This window comes from Neomonachus schauinslandi, chromosome 9 (genome assembly GCF_002201575.2).
Source record: "Neomonachus schauinslandi chromosome 9, ASM220157v2, whole genome shotgun sequence".
NCBI classification, from domain to species: domain Eukaryota; kingdom Metazoa; phylum Chordata; class Mammalia; order Carnivora; family Phocidae; genus Neomonachus; species Neomonachus schauinslandi.
In genome coordinates this window covers 83,302,978-83,314,546 of record NC_058411.1, presented here as the reverse complement: position 1 = coordinate 83,314,546, position 11,569 = coordinate 83,302,978, and the positions used below count along the sequence as shown (strand labels likewise).

General features: G+C 39.1%; 1 pseudogene; it reads right to left on the bottom strand.

Moving 5' to 3' along the window:
* Positions 1-7,170: 7,170 nt before the first annotated feature.
* On the bottom strand, positions 7,171-8,079 carry LOC110585432 (annotated as a pseudogene).
* Positions 8,080-11,569: the final 3,490 nt, after the last annotated feature.

Here is an 11,569-nt window from a genome sequence, read left to right as displayed (position 1 = left end):
GAGCACACTGGGGAGTGTTATATTAATCCCTCACATTTATGTAAGAATGAAAATTCCCATCATGTTTTAGAAAAAAAAAAGGGTATTGGGTCTGATATGGTTGAGAACTGCTGCTCTACTCCCTGCCTCAGAAATAGTCACAGTTGTGACAAGTGGTATGAAGAAAGTACAGGATTTTAGGAAAGAAGTGTATATGAGGGAATATGGCCTAATCTGAGAGATCAGGGAGCACTTCCCCAGGCAGCTGACATTTGGACTGAGATTTGAAGGATGAGTAGTTAACAAGATGGAAAAGAATAAAAGCATTCCAGGGAGAGGGACCAACATATGAAAAAGGGAGGGAACATGGTAGATGGGAAGAACTGGAAATACCATTTTGTCTGGTGTACAGAGATCTAGGGGAAAAGTAGCTCAAACCTAGTACTTATTAGCAAGGGTCATATCAAGTGGGCTTTTTAAAATATTTTGGTTTTTATCTTAAATTATTGGACGTAATGAAGGGCTTTTAAAAGTCAGGGGCTGAGGCATTAAACATGAGTGTATGGGCTTGGCTTTTTCAGTGTATGGTTGAGGGAATCATAGAAGTGTATGTTTAGGTGAAAGTGAAATTGAAGTAGACCAGAATGCTGCGTCATTTCATGAAAGACAACTGCCATTTAAGAGTCACTGCAGACCCTAGCCAACTTTGTCACTAAACCTAGGGCCTCCTACTCCATCACAGGATTGATAGGTAAGTCTTTTTTGAACAGCCCCACCTGCTTGAACATTGCCTGGAGCCATTTAGTCAGTCTGAGGGCTTTTAAAAGTGCAAGCATGGGAATCCAGTTCTGGTCATGGCTTAGTAAGCTCCTACTGGTAGACCCTCCTGTGAATAACAGCTATTTAGACCAGAAGTACATAATACAACTAAGATCACTGGGGAGTTACCCAAAGCAAGCAGATTCTGGAAGGGAATTAACATTTGAGGAACAGAACAACATGGGCATGATTTCCCATTTTCACGGCCCCAGTCTGTACCAGGTAGGATGGTTAAAATTCTGAAATAAACTGCAGTGTTTTGGTTCCTGAAGAAACAAAAGTTAAGGCTCAAGGCAGACACAGCTGTTGGGAAATGAGAGGAGAATCCTGGAACATAGATAAGCATCAAACTCTGTGAATGAATTCTACTCAGATCTTGGCAGACTGTTGAACTATGCATGTGTAGAGCAGACTCCAAGAAGATCAACTAAGGATAAAAGGACTAAATTGAGATTTCATCTACCTAAGACACAGAGTTTGCAGTTTGAGTCAACCAATTTAAGTACCTACTAAAACAAAAATAAAAACACTCTTCAGAGGACTATAAAGGAATCCAGGGCCTCCACAACATAACATTTACAACATGCAGCATATATTCTAAAATTACTTACATACAAAGGATCAGAGAAATGTAACCTCAAGTTAAAAGACAATCTACAGAGACTAACTTTAAAATACATAAATGTTGGAATTAGCAGGAAAGGATTTGAAACTTTTGTAACTGTTATAAAAGGAAAGCGATGTATAGGAAAATATGTTCACAAAGAATGAGTATTAAGTAACCAAATGGATATTCCAAAGTTGAAAAATATGATACTGAAAATAAAGTGGATGGGCTAAAAGCAGAATAGAGATGACTGAGGAAAGAATCCATGAAATTAAAGATCAGTAGAAATTATTCAGGGAAAGGAGCAGCATATCCTCAAGGACCTGGGGGCAATATCAAAAAATCCAACATATGTAATTAAAGTCCCAGAAGAAGAGGTAGAGGTGAAAGAATGGGAAAGAAAAATATTTGCAAATATAATGGCTGAAAACCTCCCAAATTTAGTGAAAGGCATAAATTGACAGATTCAATAAGCTCAGCAAATCCCGGTAAGGATTAAGACAAAACCATGCAAACCACAGGTTTAAAAATGAAGAAAACCGTAACTGGGTACTTCATAATCAAACTGTTGAAAGCCAAAAATCAAAGGAAAAATCCAGAAAACAGCAGAAGAAGCCATGTTGCATACAGAAGGGTAATCATAAAGGCCAGAGAGAATAGAAAATGATTAAAATGCTGAAAGAAAAATTTGACAATCCAGAATATCAGATTCAGTAGTATCGCCTTCAAGAATGAAAGTGAAATAAAAATATTGTCAGATAAAAGAAAACCAAGAGAATTCATAACTAGCAGGTTTGCACTACAAGAAATGCTAAAGTTCTTCAGTCTGAAGGGAAATGATACCTGGTGGAAACTTGAATCTTCGTAAGGAAATGAAGAACATCAGAAATGGTAAATATGTGGATAGTTATAAATCTCTCACTTTTTTCTTAAAACAACATATAACTGTTGAAATAATTTTTAAAAAGCATCTTGTGGCGATCATTACATAATGTAGATATGAAACCTATACGATAAAGCATGGAATGGGAGGTGGGGGTATATGGACCTATATGGGAACAAGGTTTGTATATATTATGTGAAATGGCAAATTATTAACATTGAGTAAAGTGTAAAATGAGAAGGATGTATTTTGTAATTCTTAGAGTACTCACTACGGAAAAAAGGGGAAGTGTTGCTTAAAAGCTAGTAGAAAAATTAAAGTGAATAATCCAAAAGAGGTTAGAGGTACAGCTGAACAGAAATAATGGTAGACCTAATCCAACCATATCAATAATTTCATTTAGTTTAATGGAATAGATACTCTGATTCAATGCATACAGACAGATTGGCTAAAAGTAAATGCATGGAAAAAAATACACCTTTTAATGAGTAAGCATAAGAAGGCTGGAGTGGCTATATTCATATCAGATAGAGTAGAGTTCAAGATAAAGTGTGTTGCTAGAGTTAAGGGGGTCATTTCATAATGATAAAGAGGTCAATTCATGACATAATCATAAACATGTATGTGCCTAATACAGAGGTTCAAATTACATCAAACAAAAATGGATAAAATTTAAAAAAGAAATAGACAACAATCATGGCGATTTTAACTCTTCTCAACAACTGATAGACAACTAAACTAACAAAAAGTCAGTATAGAGCTCCACCCAACTACTACAGAATATACTTCTTTCCCCAAGTGTACTTACAGACCAGATGCTGAGCTTTGAATCAAGTCTCAATAAATTTGAAAGGATTGAAATAATACAGAATATGTTCTTTGACCATGGTGGGATTAAAGTAGAAATCAAGATGTCTAAAATAACCCACACAGGGGCGCCTGGGTGGCTCAGTCATTAAGCATCTGCCTTCGGCTCAGATCATGATCCCAGGGTCCTGGGATTGAGCCCCACATAGGGCTCCCTGCTCAGCGGGAAGCCTGCTTCTCCCTCTCCCACTCACCCTGCTTGTGTTCCCTTTCTCTGTGTCTCTGTCAAATAAATAAATAAAATCTTAAAAAAAAAAATAACCCACACATATTCTCAACCTTTGTGTGAATGAAGACATCACAAGAGAGAAAGTAATTTGAACTGGATGATGGAAATAGAGCATCAAAATTTGTGGGATAATGGTCATAGCCAAGAGGAGCCTGCGGAGACATCACAACCAAATGTAATGTGGTATCCTGGTTGAGATCCTGGAAGAGAAAAAGGATACTAGGTAAAAAGTGAGGAAATAAAATAATGGACTTAAATGAATAATGTATCAATATCAGTTTTTTAATTATGACAAACTCTCATACTGATGCAAGTTGTAAATAAAACGGGAAACTGGGAGTGGGTATATGGTACTTTACTATTTCTGCAATTTCTCTGTAAGTCTAAAACTATTCTAGAATAAATAGTTTATTAAAAAGTGCTTTAAGGGGTACCTGGGTGGCTCAGATGGTTAAGCATCTGCCTTCTTCTCGGGTGGTGATCTCCAGGTCCTGGGATCGAGCCCCGCATTGGGCTCCCTGCTCAGCAGGGAGTCTACTTCTGCCTCTACCCCTGCTTGTGTGCTCTCTGTCTCTCTTTCTCTCTCTCAAATGAATAAATAAAATCTTTTTTTTTTTTTAAAGCTTTTCACTTTTTTTTTTTAAAGATTTTATTTATTCATTTGAGAGCGAGGATGAGAGAGAGAGCATGAGAGGGGGAGGGTCAGAGGGAGAAGCAGACTCCCCGCCGAGCAGGGAGCCCGATGTGGGACTCGATCCCGGGACTCCAGGATCACGACCTGAGCCGAAGGCAGTCGCTCAACCAACTGAGCCACCCAGGCGCCCTGAATAAATAAAATCTTAAAAAAAAAAAGTGCTTTAAAAATTTGTAGGATGCAGTTAATGGAGTGTGTAGAGGGAAGTTTATAACTTTAGGCACCTATTTTAGAAAAGAAAGGTCTAAAGACAATGGCCTAAAGTTCTACCTTATGAAGCTAGTAGAGAGCAAGATACTTCTAAAGTATATAGAAGAAAAGAAGACAACAGAAGCAATCAGTGAAATAGGAAAAGACAAACAATACACAAAATTACAAAGTCAGAAGTTGGTTCTTTGAAAAGATCAATAATGTTAAATCCATAAATACACTGATAAAAACAACACAAATTACTAGTATCAGGAATGAAAGGGATTTACCACTACAGATCCTGTAGAACAATAAGAGGATATTATAGGCAACCTTATGCCAAAAAATTTCACAACATAACTGGACAGTTTCTTGAAAATACCTATATATTAAAGCTGTCACAAGTTGAGATAAGATCTGAAGATGCTTATATTAAAGAAATGGAATAATGATTGAAAAAAACTTCCCATAATGAAAACTCAGGGCCATAATGGTTTCATTGATGAATTCTATCAAGTATTTAAAGAAGAAATAACATCAATCTTATATAAAATTACAGAAAATAGACAAAGGGGAAATCACTTCCAAACTCATTTCACTAGGCCAGCATAACCCCAGTAACTAAAACCTGATAAAGACGTTACAGATTTAAAAGAAAATTACAAAAGTGTGCCTTATGAACATAGACCCTAAATAATTCTGGGCAAACTATTAACAAGCCATAATACATTATGATGAAGTGATTAAGGTTAGATGGAAAGGTATCTATCTGATAAAACAAATATGGTAAATTGTTAATGGTAGAATCTAGGTGGTAGATACAGGGATATATGGGAAACTGGGTGTAGGATATTCACTATGAGATTCTTCCAGCATTTTTGTGCTTGAAATTTTCTAAAATACAATATAGGGAGAAAAGGGAATATTATGAACAGATTGGTATTTTAAAGGGATTTCTCCTGCTGCTGTGTAAGGATTAGGAAAGTAGAGGATTACCTGAGAATAGTTTGAGAGAGGATGCTGAGACCATTTAGGAGGATATATGACTGTTCATTTTAGGCTGGCAATTTTAAGGTAGAATTTGAGCCCTGGGAAAATTTCCAAGCTGTTGGAATGCTGAACTTTTGAATAGTACCAAATTTTGTCTAAGCGTATTTTTTTTTACTACCTACTTGCTGAGAAGTTTGGATATATCACTGCCACATGCACAGTATGCATCAGAGCTTTAATTTTTTGATTTCTAATTTTTTTAAAGATTGATTTATTTGAGGGGCGTCTGTGTGGCTCAGTCGGTTAAGCATCTGCCTTCAGCTCAGGTAATGATCTTGGGGTCCCGGGATCGAGCCCTACATCGGGCTCCCTGCTCGGCGGGAGTCTGCTTCTCCCTCTGCCTCTGCTGCTCCCCCTGCTTATGCTCTCTCTCTCTGTCAAATAAAAAAAATAAAATTAAAAAAAATTTATTTGAGAGAGAGAGCATGCGCTTGATGGCTCGATCCCACAACCCATGAGGTCAGGACCTGAGCTGAAGCCAAGTGTCAGACACAACTAACTGAGCCAGCCCAGCGCCCCCATGTGAGCTTTTAGTGAGCATTAGACTTTTGACATTTACAGAGCGATACTGAGCATTTTTGCAAATTCTAAAATTTGCAATACCACTACTTTAGTGGCACATAAATTCCTCCCTAAAATCTGATAAAATATACGGTGACTTTTTCAGAGACTTATTTTTTTTCTTTTTTTGGTGGGCAACAAAGCAAGATTTATTGAGCCATAGCAGAGTGATAGTACAGAGCTCCCAAGGAGGGGACCCAAAGGGGTTGCCCTCAGAGACTTAAGTGTACTTTTTTTTTTAAAGTATACTTTTTTTAAGTATAGGACAGAGGCATTTAGAAATCTATTAACATCAACTGCTAAAGTAAATGCTTTATTGTATTACACCAGGACTGTAGTCAATGAACTTAAAAGATTATATAAAAGGAAGAAATAATGAAGACGATAGCTATTGTAGTCCTACTTATATAAAGTGGTTGAAGATTATTGAATGTATTGTTAGCAACAAGATGCATGGAGAACGGCAAAGCTTTTGGGGGAGATGTTGGGCAGTTAGCTAGACTCACTCATTAGCTTGCAGTGATTGTAATTCAGTGATTTTTATTTTTTTAAAGATTTATTTATTTATTTTAGAGAGCATGTGAGTAAGCCTGGGGGAAGAGGGCCAGAGGGAGAGGGAGACAATCCCAAGCAGACTCCCTGCTGAACACGGAGCCCTACATGGGGCTCGATCCCACAACCCTAAAGATCATGATCCAAGCTGAAACCAAGAGCCAGACACCCAACTGACTGAGCTACCCAGGTGTCCCCAGAATTTTATTTTATTTTTTAAAGATTTATTTATTTATTTGATAGAGACAGCAAGAGAGGGAACACAAGCAGGAGTAGTGGGAGAGGGAGAAGCAGGCTTCCCGCTGCGCAGGGAGCCTAATGCGGGGCTGGATCCCAGGACCCTGGGATCATGACCTGAGCTGAAGGCAGACGCCCAACGACTGAGCCATCCAGGCGCCCCCCCCCCCGAATTTTTTTAAAGACACATTTATTCAGCATCATGATCAGACCATTACTTAGCAATCAACCACATGCGTGCAAAAAAAAAAAAATCTACATTAAAACCGTTTGTTGGAATGCTTTACACTTTCCACAGAACAGAAACTAAAATAACCTGTTACACAATTAGTCCTCAGTTTTTTGCCCATACACACGAGCATTGTCTAAAACATGTCTTCTTTGCAGCAGGTGGGCCCTGCCACCACTGTGCTTGGCTGAGTTCACAAATCTGTTGTAACCTATAGCTTCCCTCTCACTTTTCTGGCTCTCCTCTCCTGCTAAGCTTTGTTTCCTGGCAGTGATTAAAACCTCCTGCCACTGCCGTAGCTCCTGCTGCTGCTGGAACCACCATAGCCACCTTGGTTTCGTGGTTTGGCAAAGTATTGGCCTCCACCACCATGGGGGCCAGAGCTTCTGCCTCCAAAATTTCCTCCAAATCCAAAATCTGAGGATTGATTGTTGTAATTGCCAGAATCATCATAACTTCCGCCACTCCAAAATTGCTTCTTTCATTACCAAATTTGTTATGGCCATCCCCACTGCCACCATATCCACCACCACCTCGACCACCACCAAAGCTACCTTGCCCACTGAAGTGTCCTCCGTCATCAAAGTTGTCATTCCCACCAAAACCACCTTCATAGTTTCCAGAACCACTTCGACGCTTGCTGATATAGGGCTCTCCTTAGTTCACAGTCATGGCCATTCACAGCCTGGGATTTTTGAATGACTGTCTTATCTACAGAGTCGTCATCAAATGTTATACAAAAGCAAAGGCTCTCTTTTTGCCACTGCCTCGCTCAGTCATGATTTCAGTCACTTCAGTTTTCTGATACTGCTCAAAATAATCCCTTAGATGATGTTCTTCAGTGTCGTCTTTAACGCCACCAACAAAAATCTTTCTCAAAGTGGGCACCACGTCTTTGAGAATTTTCTCTTGGGACAGCCTTCTTTGGTTCCACAACTCTTCCATCCACGTTGTGTGGCCTTGTATTCGTGGCTGCATCCATCTCCTCCACAGTGGCATACGTGACAAACCCAAAACCTCTGGAGCACTTGGTGTTTGGGTCTGTCATTTCCACACAGTCCGTAAGCATTTCCCATTGCTCAAAATGGCTTCTCAGACTCTCATTGGTTGTTTCAAATCTCAAACCTCTGATGAAGAGCTTCTGCAGCTGTTCAGGCTTTTTAGGAGACTCTGACTTAGACATGACAGTGGTGGGAGGGGAGACTCAGTGGGCAGAAAGGCGTAATGAACGTATCTCCATGCCACAGAATTTTAAATTTCATGTCACAGAATTTTAAATTTTAATCTTTATAATATTGAGTACAGGAATAAAAATTTTTTAAATTGTTAAATACATCCAACAAGCTACCAAGTTATACTTTTAAAAAAGTGTTTGTACAGGCTATCTTTGGGCTTAAAACTTAGTCTATGAATGACGACGTTTGCTAATATGTTACTGTCTTGTTAGGGTTGGTGTTATCCCAGTTTCTTTCTCAGTCACTTCCCTGTAAGATGTAATGCTTGCCAAGTTCCAGAATTGAGTAAAAAATTGGAACCTGGCGGTAGTTCTGATTCTGAATTAAGGGATCAGTGGGCCACCCTGTCCATTTCCTTTCCTGGTAATGGACAATGTGAACAGCTTCATTTTGGGGGGCACAACTTTTAATGCCTTTTTCTGGTCACAGCCTTGTTAGCCCTGTGCTTATTTAAAAAGAGTGGTTGGTCATGAACTCTTGGTAAGTGTGTTAGGGCTGATAATATAGAAAGTAGGAATGCTAGTGAGTAAAATCCTGATAAGCTTATGCTCAGTCAACGATATTGGATGCAGAAACCACCAGTCACTTGCCTTGGGAAAGAGGAGCCAGCCAGAACTTAGAACTAGCAAATACGACAGCTACCCAGAATAAGCCTTTGAAAGTTGTGGTTATAGGTTGATGTGACCAAAAATACTTTCTGACCTCTGTTACCAGCTTATTCCTTCCTTAGCTAGGAGACTTGAAACTTTCTCGGGAGGCCCACTGAGCAAAGTGAGGACCTCCCAGAAGTGCCAGTCATACCTTTGCTCCATAACCTTCTGGGCAACCTAGGGGTAGTGGCAAAGATTTGTTCTGTCACTGAGTACGGTCTCTCTCTTGCCCTCTCTTGCTCATCAGAAATCTTTTAGTTTTTTGGTCAAGGTTGAGGTGGAAGCACAGAAAGTTTTTTTTTGGTCAGGGTTGAGGTGGAGGCACAGAAAGTTAACCTGTGAGATTCAGAGAAGGGATTCTAATCTGAGTACCACTCCCCCAACCTCAACCCAATAATTAAAACTTTTTTTTCTTTAAAGTTTTTATTTATTTAAGTAATCTCTACACCCAACGTGAGGCTCGAATCCATGACCCCAAGATCAAGAGTTGCATGCTCCTCTGACTGAGCCAGCCAGCCACCTCTAAGCTTTTTTTCTTCACAGTTTATCATTGTCCTGTAGAGTCTGAGTTGACTTTAATTAAGTCTGAGTTCAAATATCTTAAGTATTACTGGGTTTACTGTAATGAATCTTAGGAGATTTATGAAAAGACAGATCCCTTCCTTATGGTAAGGTCAGGGAGATAGACATAACCTACCATCAGATAGCCTGCACTTACATTGCTGGGTGTTTGAATAGTAAGATGAGATAATGTGACAATGTTTCAAATAAAGTTCTATGACACTAAACAGTGTGTTTTCCAGCCTTGAGTTACATAATAAATATTTGGAGAAATATTATAACATTGATATTTGAGATGGGATACAGTATTATGAGATAGTGGTTACTTGGAAATGTGTTTTTCTGACCTATTTAAGTCACTTTTGAATGACAACCCTTGCATAGGGATGGCGAGAGCATAGTAAAGTACAAAATGGAGTCTCTGGAGATTACAGTGCAATAATTCTACTCTGCCTTCACAACTGTAATTCTTTTTACTAATCAGCTATGTGGATGATTCTGAGGTACTGCTTGAGTGTAGAACTTCTTTATTGGGGGTGGGAGTCAAGGCAGGAATCTTTAATGAGTGGAGCAGTTGCGTGAAGGAAGAATAGATGTAAGGTCTTGAAGGCTTATCACATTGAAGAATAGACAGCAAAAATGAAAAATAGAGATCTATTAGGACTCGACTAAATACAAGAATCTGAAGGAAAATAATTAATAATAGGGTTTTTGCCCACAGACATGGTAATTGTATTGACAGAACAGTAAATAGCATGTTGAGAAAAGGTATTTATTATAGTATTTTTAAGGCTATTATGACTAAAAAATATCAGATATTTCTCATAGTTGTTTGGAGAAAATTGAAAGATTTCATAGTGGGTGTTTTTAAGTGATAATGGGAGGAAAATGCAAGGTGGTTAAAGTAAGAACAGCAGTAGTTGAATTGTTTATTTACACTTACTTGACTTGTATAATTTAACCTCTCAAACACTTCGAGATTGCAAAGTTGGATGGTTTCTATTTCCTTGACTTCTAATAATTGTTAAGACCTTTATTTTATTATTTTTTTAAGAGAGTGAATGGGAGAGGGAGAGAGCACGTGAGCGAGCGAGCGGGGTAGGAGCGGGGGAGAGGGAGAGAGAGAATCCCAAGCAAGCTCCACGCTCAGCCTGGAGCCCAACACAGGGCTCCATCTGAAGACCCTGAGATCATGATCTAAGCTGAAATCAACAGTCGGGTGCTTAACCTACTGAGTCACCCAGGTGCCCCCTTGTTAAGTAAGACCTTTAAGGAGAACAGTGGTTGCCATCTAGAAAGCTGTGAGCTAATGTATTTCAGAAAGCTTAATGGAAATCATATATTAACCCAGATTAAGGATGTAGAAATTAAAATGCCTTTGTCTTTGGCTGGAATCCTATCAACTTAGTGCTTAAATACTAGGTCTTCCTTTTTGATTAAATGCTTTGCTAGCAGTTATACTTTTTGATTTTTTTTACAGAAATGAAAATGAATTTACTTAATTCATGCAGGTTAGAAACACGGAGCTTGTGAAAGGAAAACAAAAAGAGGGAGTCTTTGGTTAAAAGGTTGATAGAGAATATTATTATTATATGACTATTTACTAGGAGTTGATGCCTTTGGCTTTACTAAATAGAAACACAGTTTGTATTTTAGTGCTCAGTTCTCAGTTGACTGAATATGTGAAAACACCACAGTAGCTATTGCTTATGCCAGAAAGTCACACTTTTTCATTGACTTTGTTGCTTTTAAGTTTTTTTGATCCTGTTTTGCTTTGATGGTTAATAACTTGAAGAACTATTAAAAACATTTCTGGACATGGGGGGCCTGGCTAGCTCAGTCCAGTGGAGCATGCGATTCTTGATCTCGGGGTCATGAGTTCAAGCCCCACGTTGGGCATGGAACCTACTTTAAAAAAAACAAAACAAAACCAAAACACATTTCTGCAGCCTTCCTACACCTCCTCTCTGGGCTTGTATTTTGGCCATGACGTTGTGGCTCCGGCACTTCTACAGTTAACTGAGGAGAAGTGCGAGGGTGCCCAGTATCTCCTGAAGATGCAAAACGTGGGCGGCTGTGCCCTCTGACAGGACGTGTAGAAGCTATCCCTAGATGGGGGGGATGAAAGCTTGGACACTATGGGAGATGCTGTGATCCTGGAGAAGAACCTGGATGAGGCCCCTTTTATATGTGCATGCCTTGGGTTTTGCCCCCGCAGACCCTAATC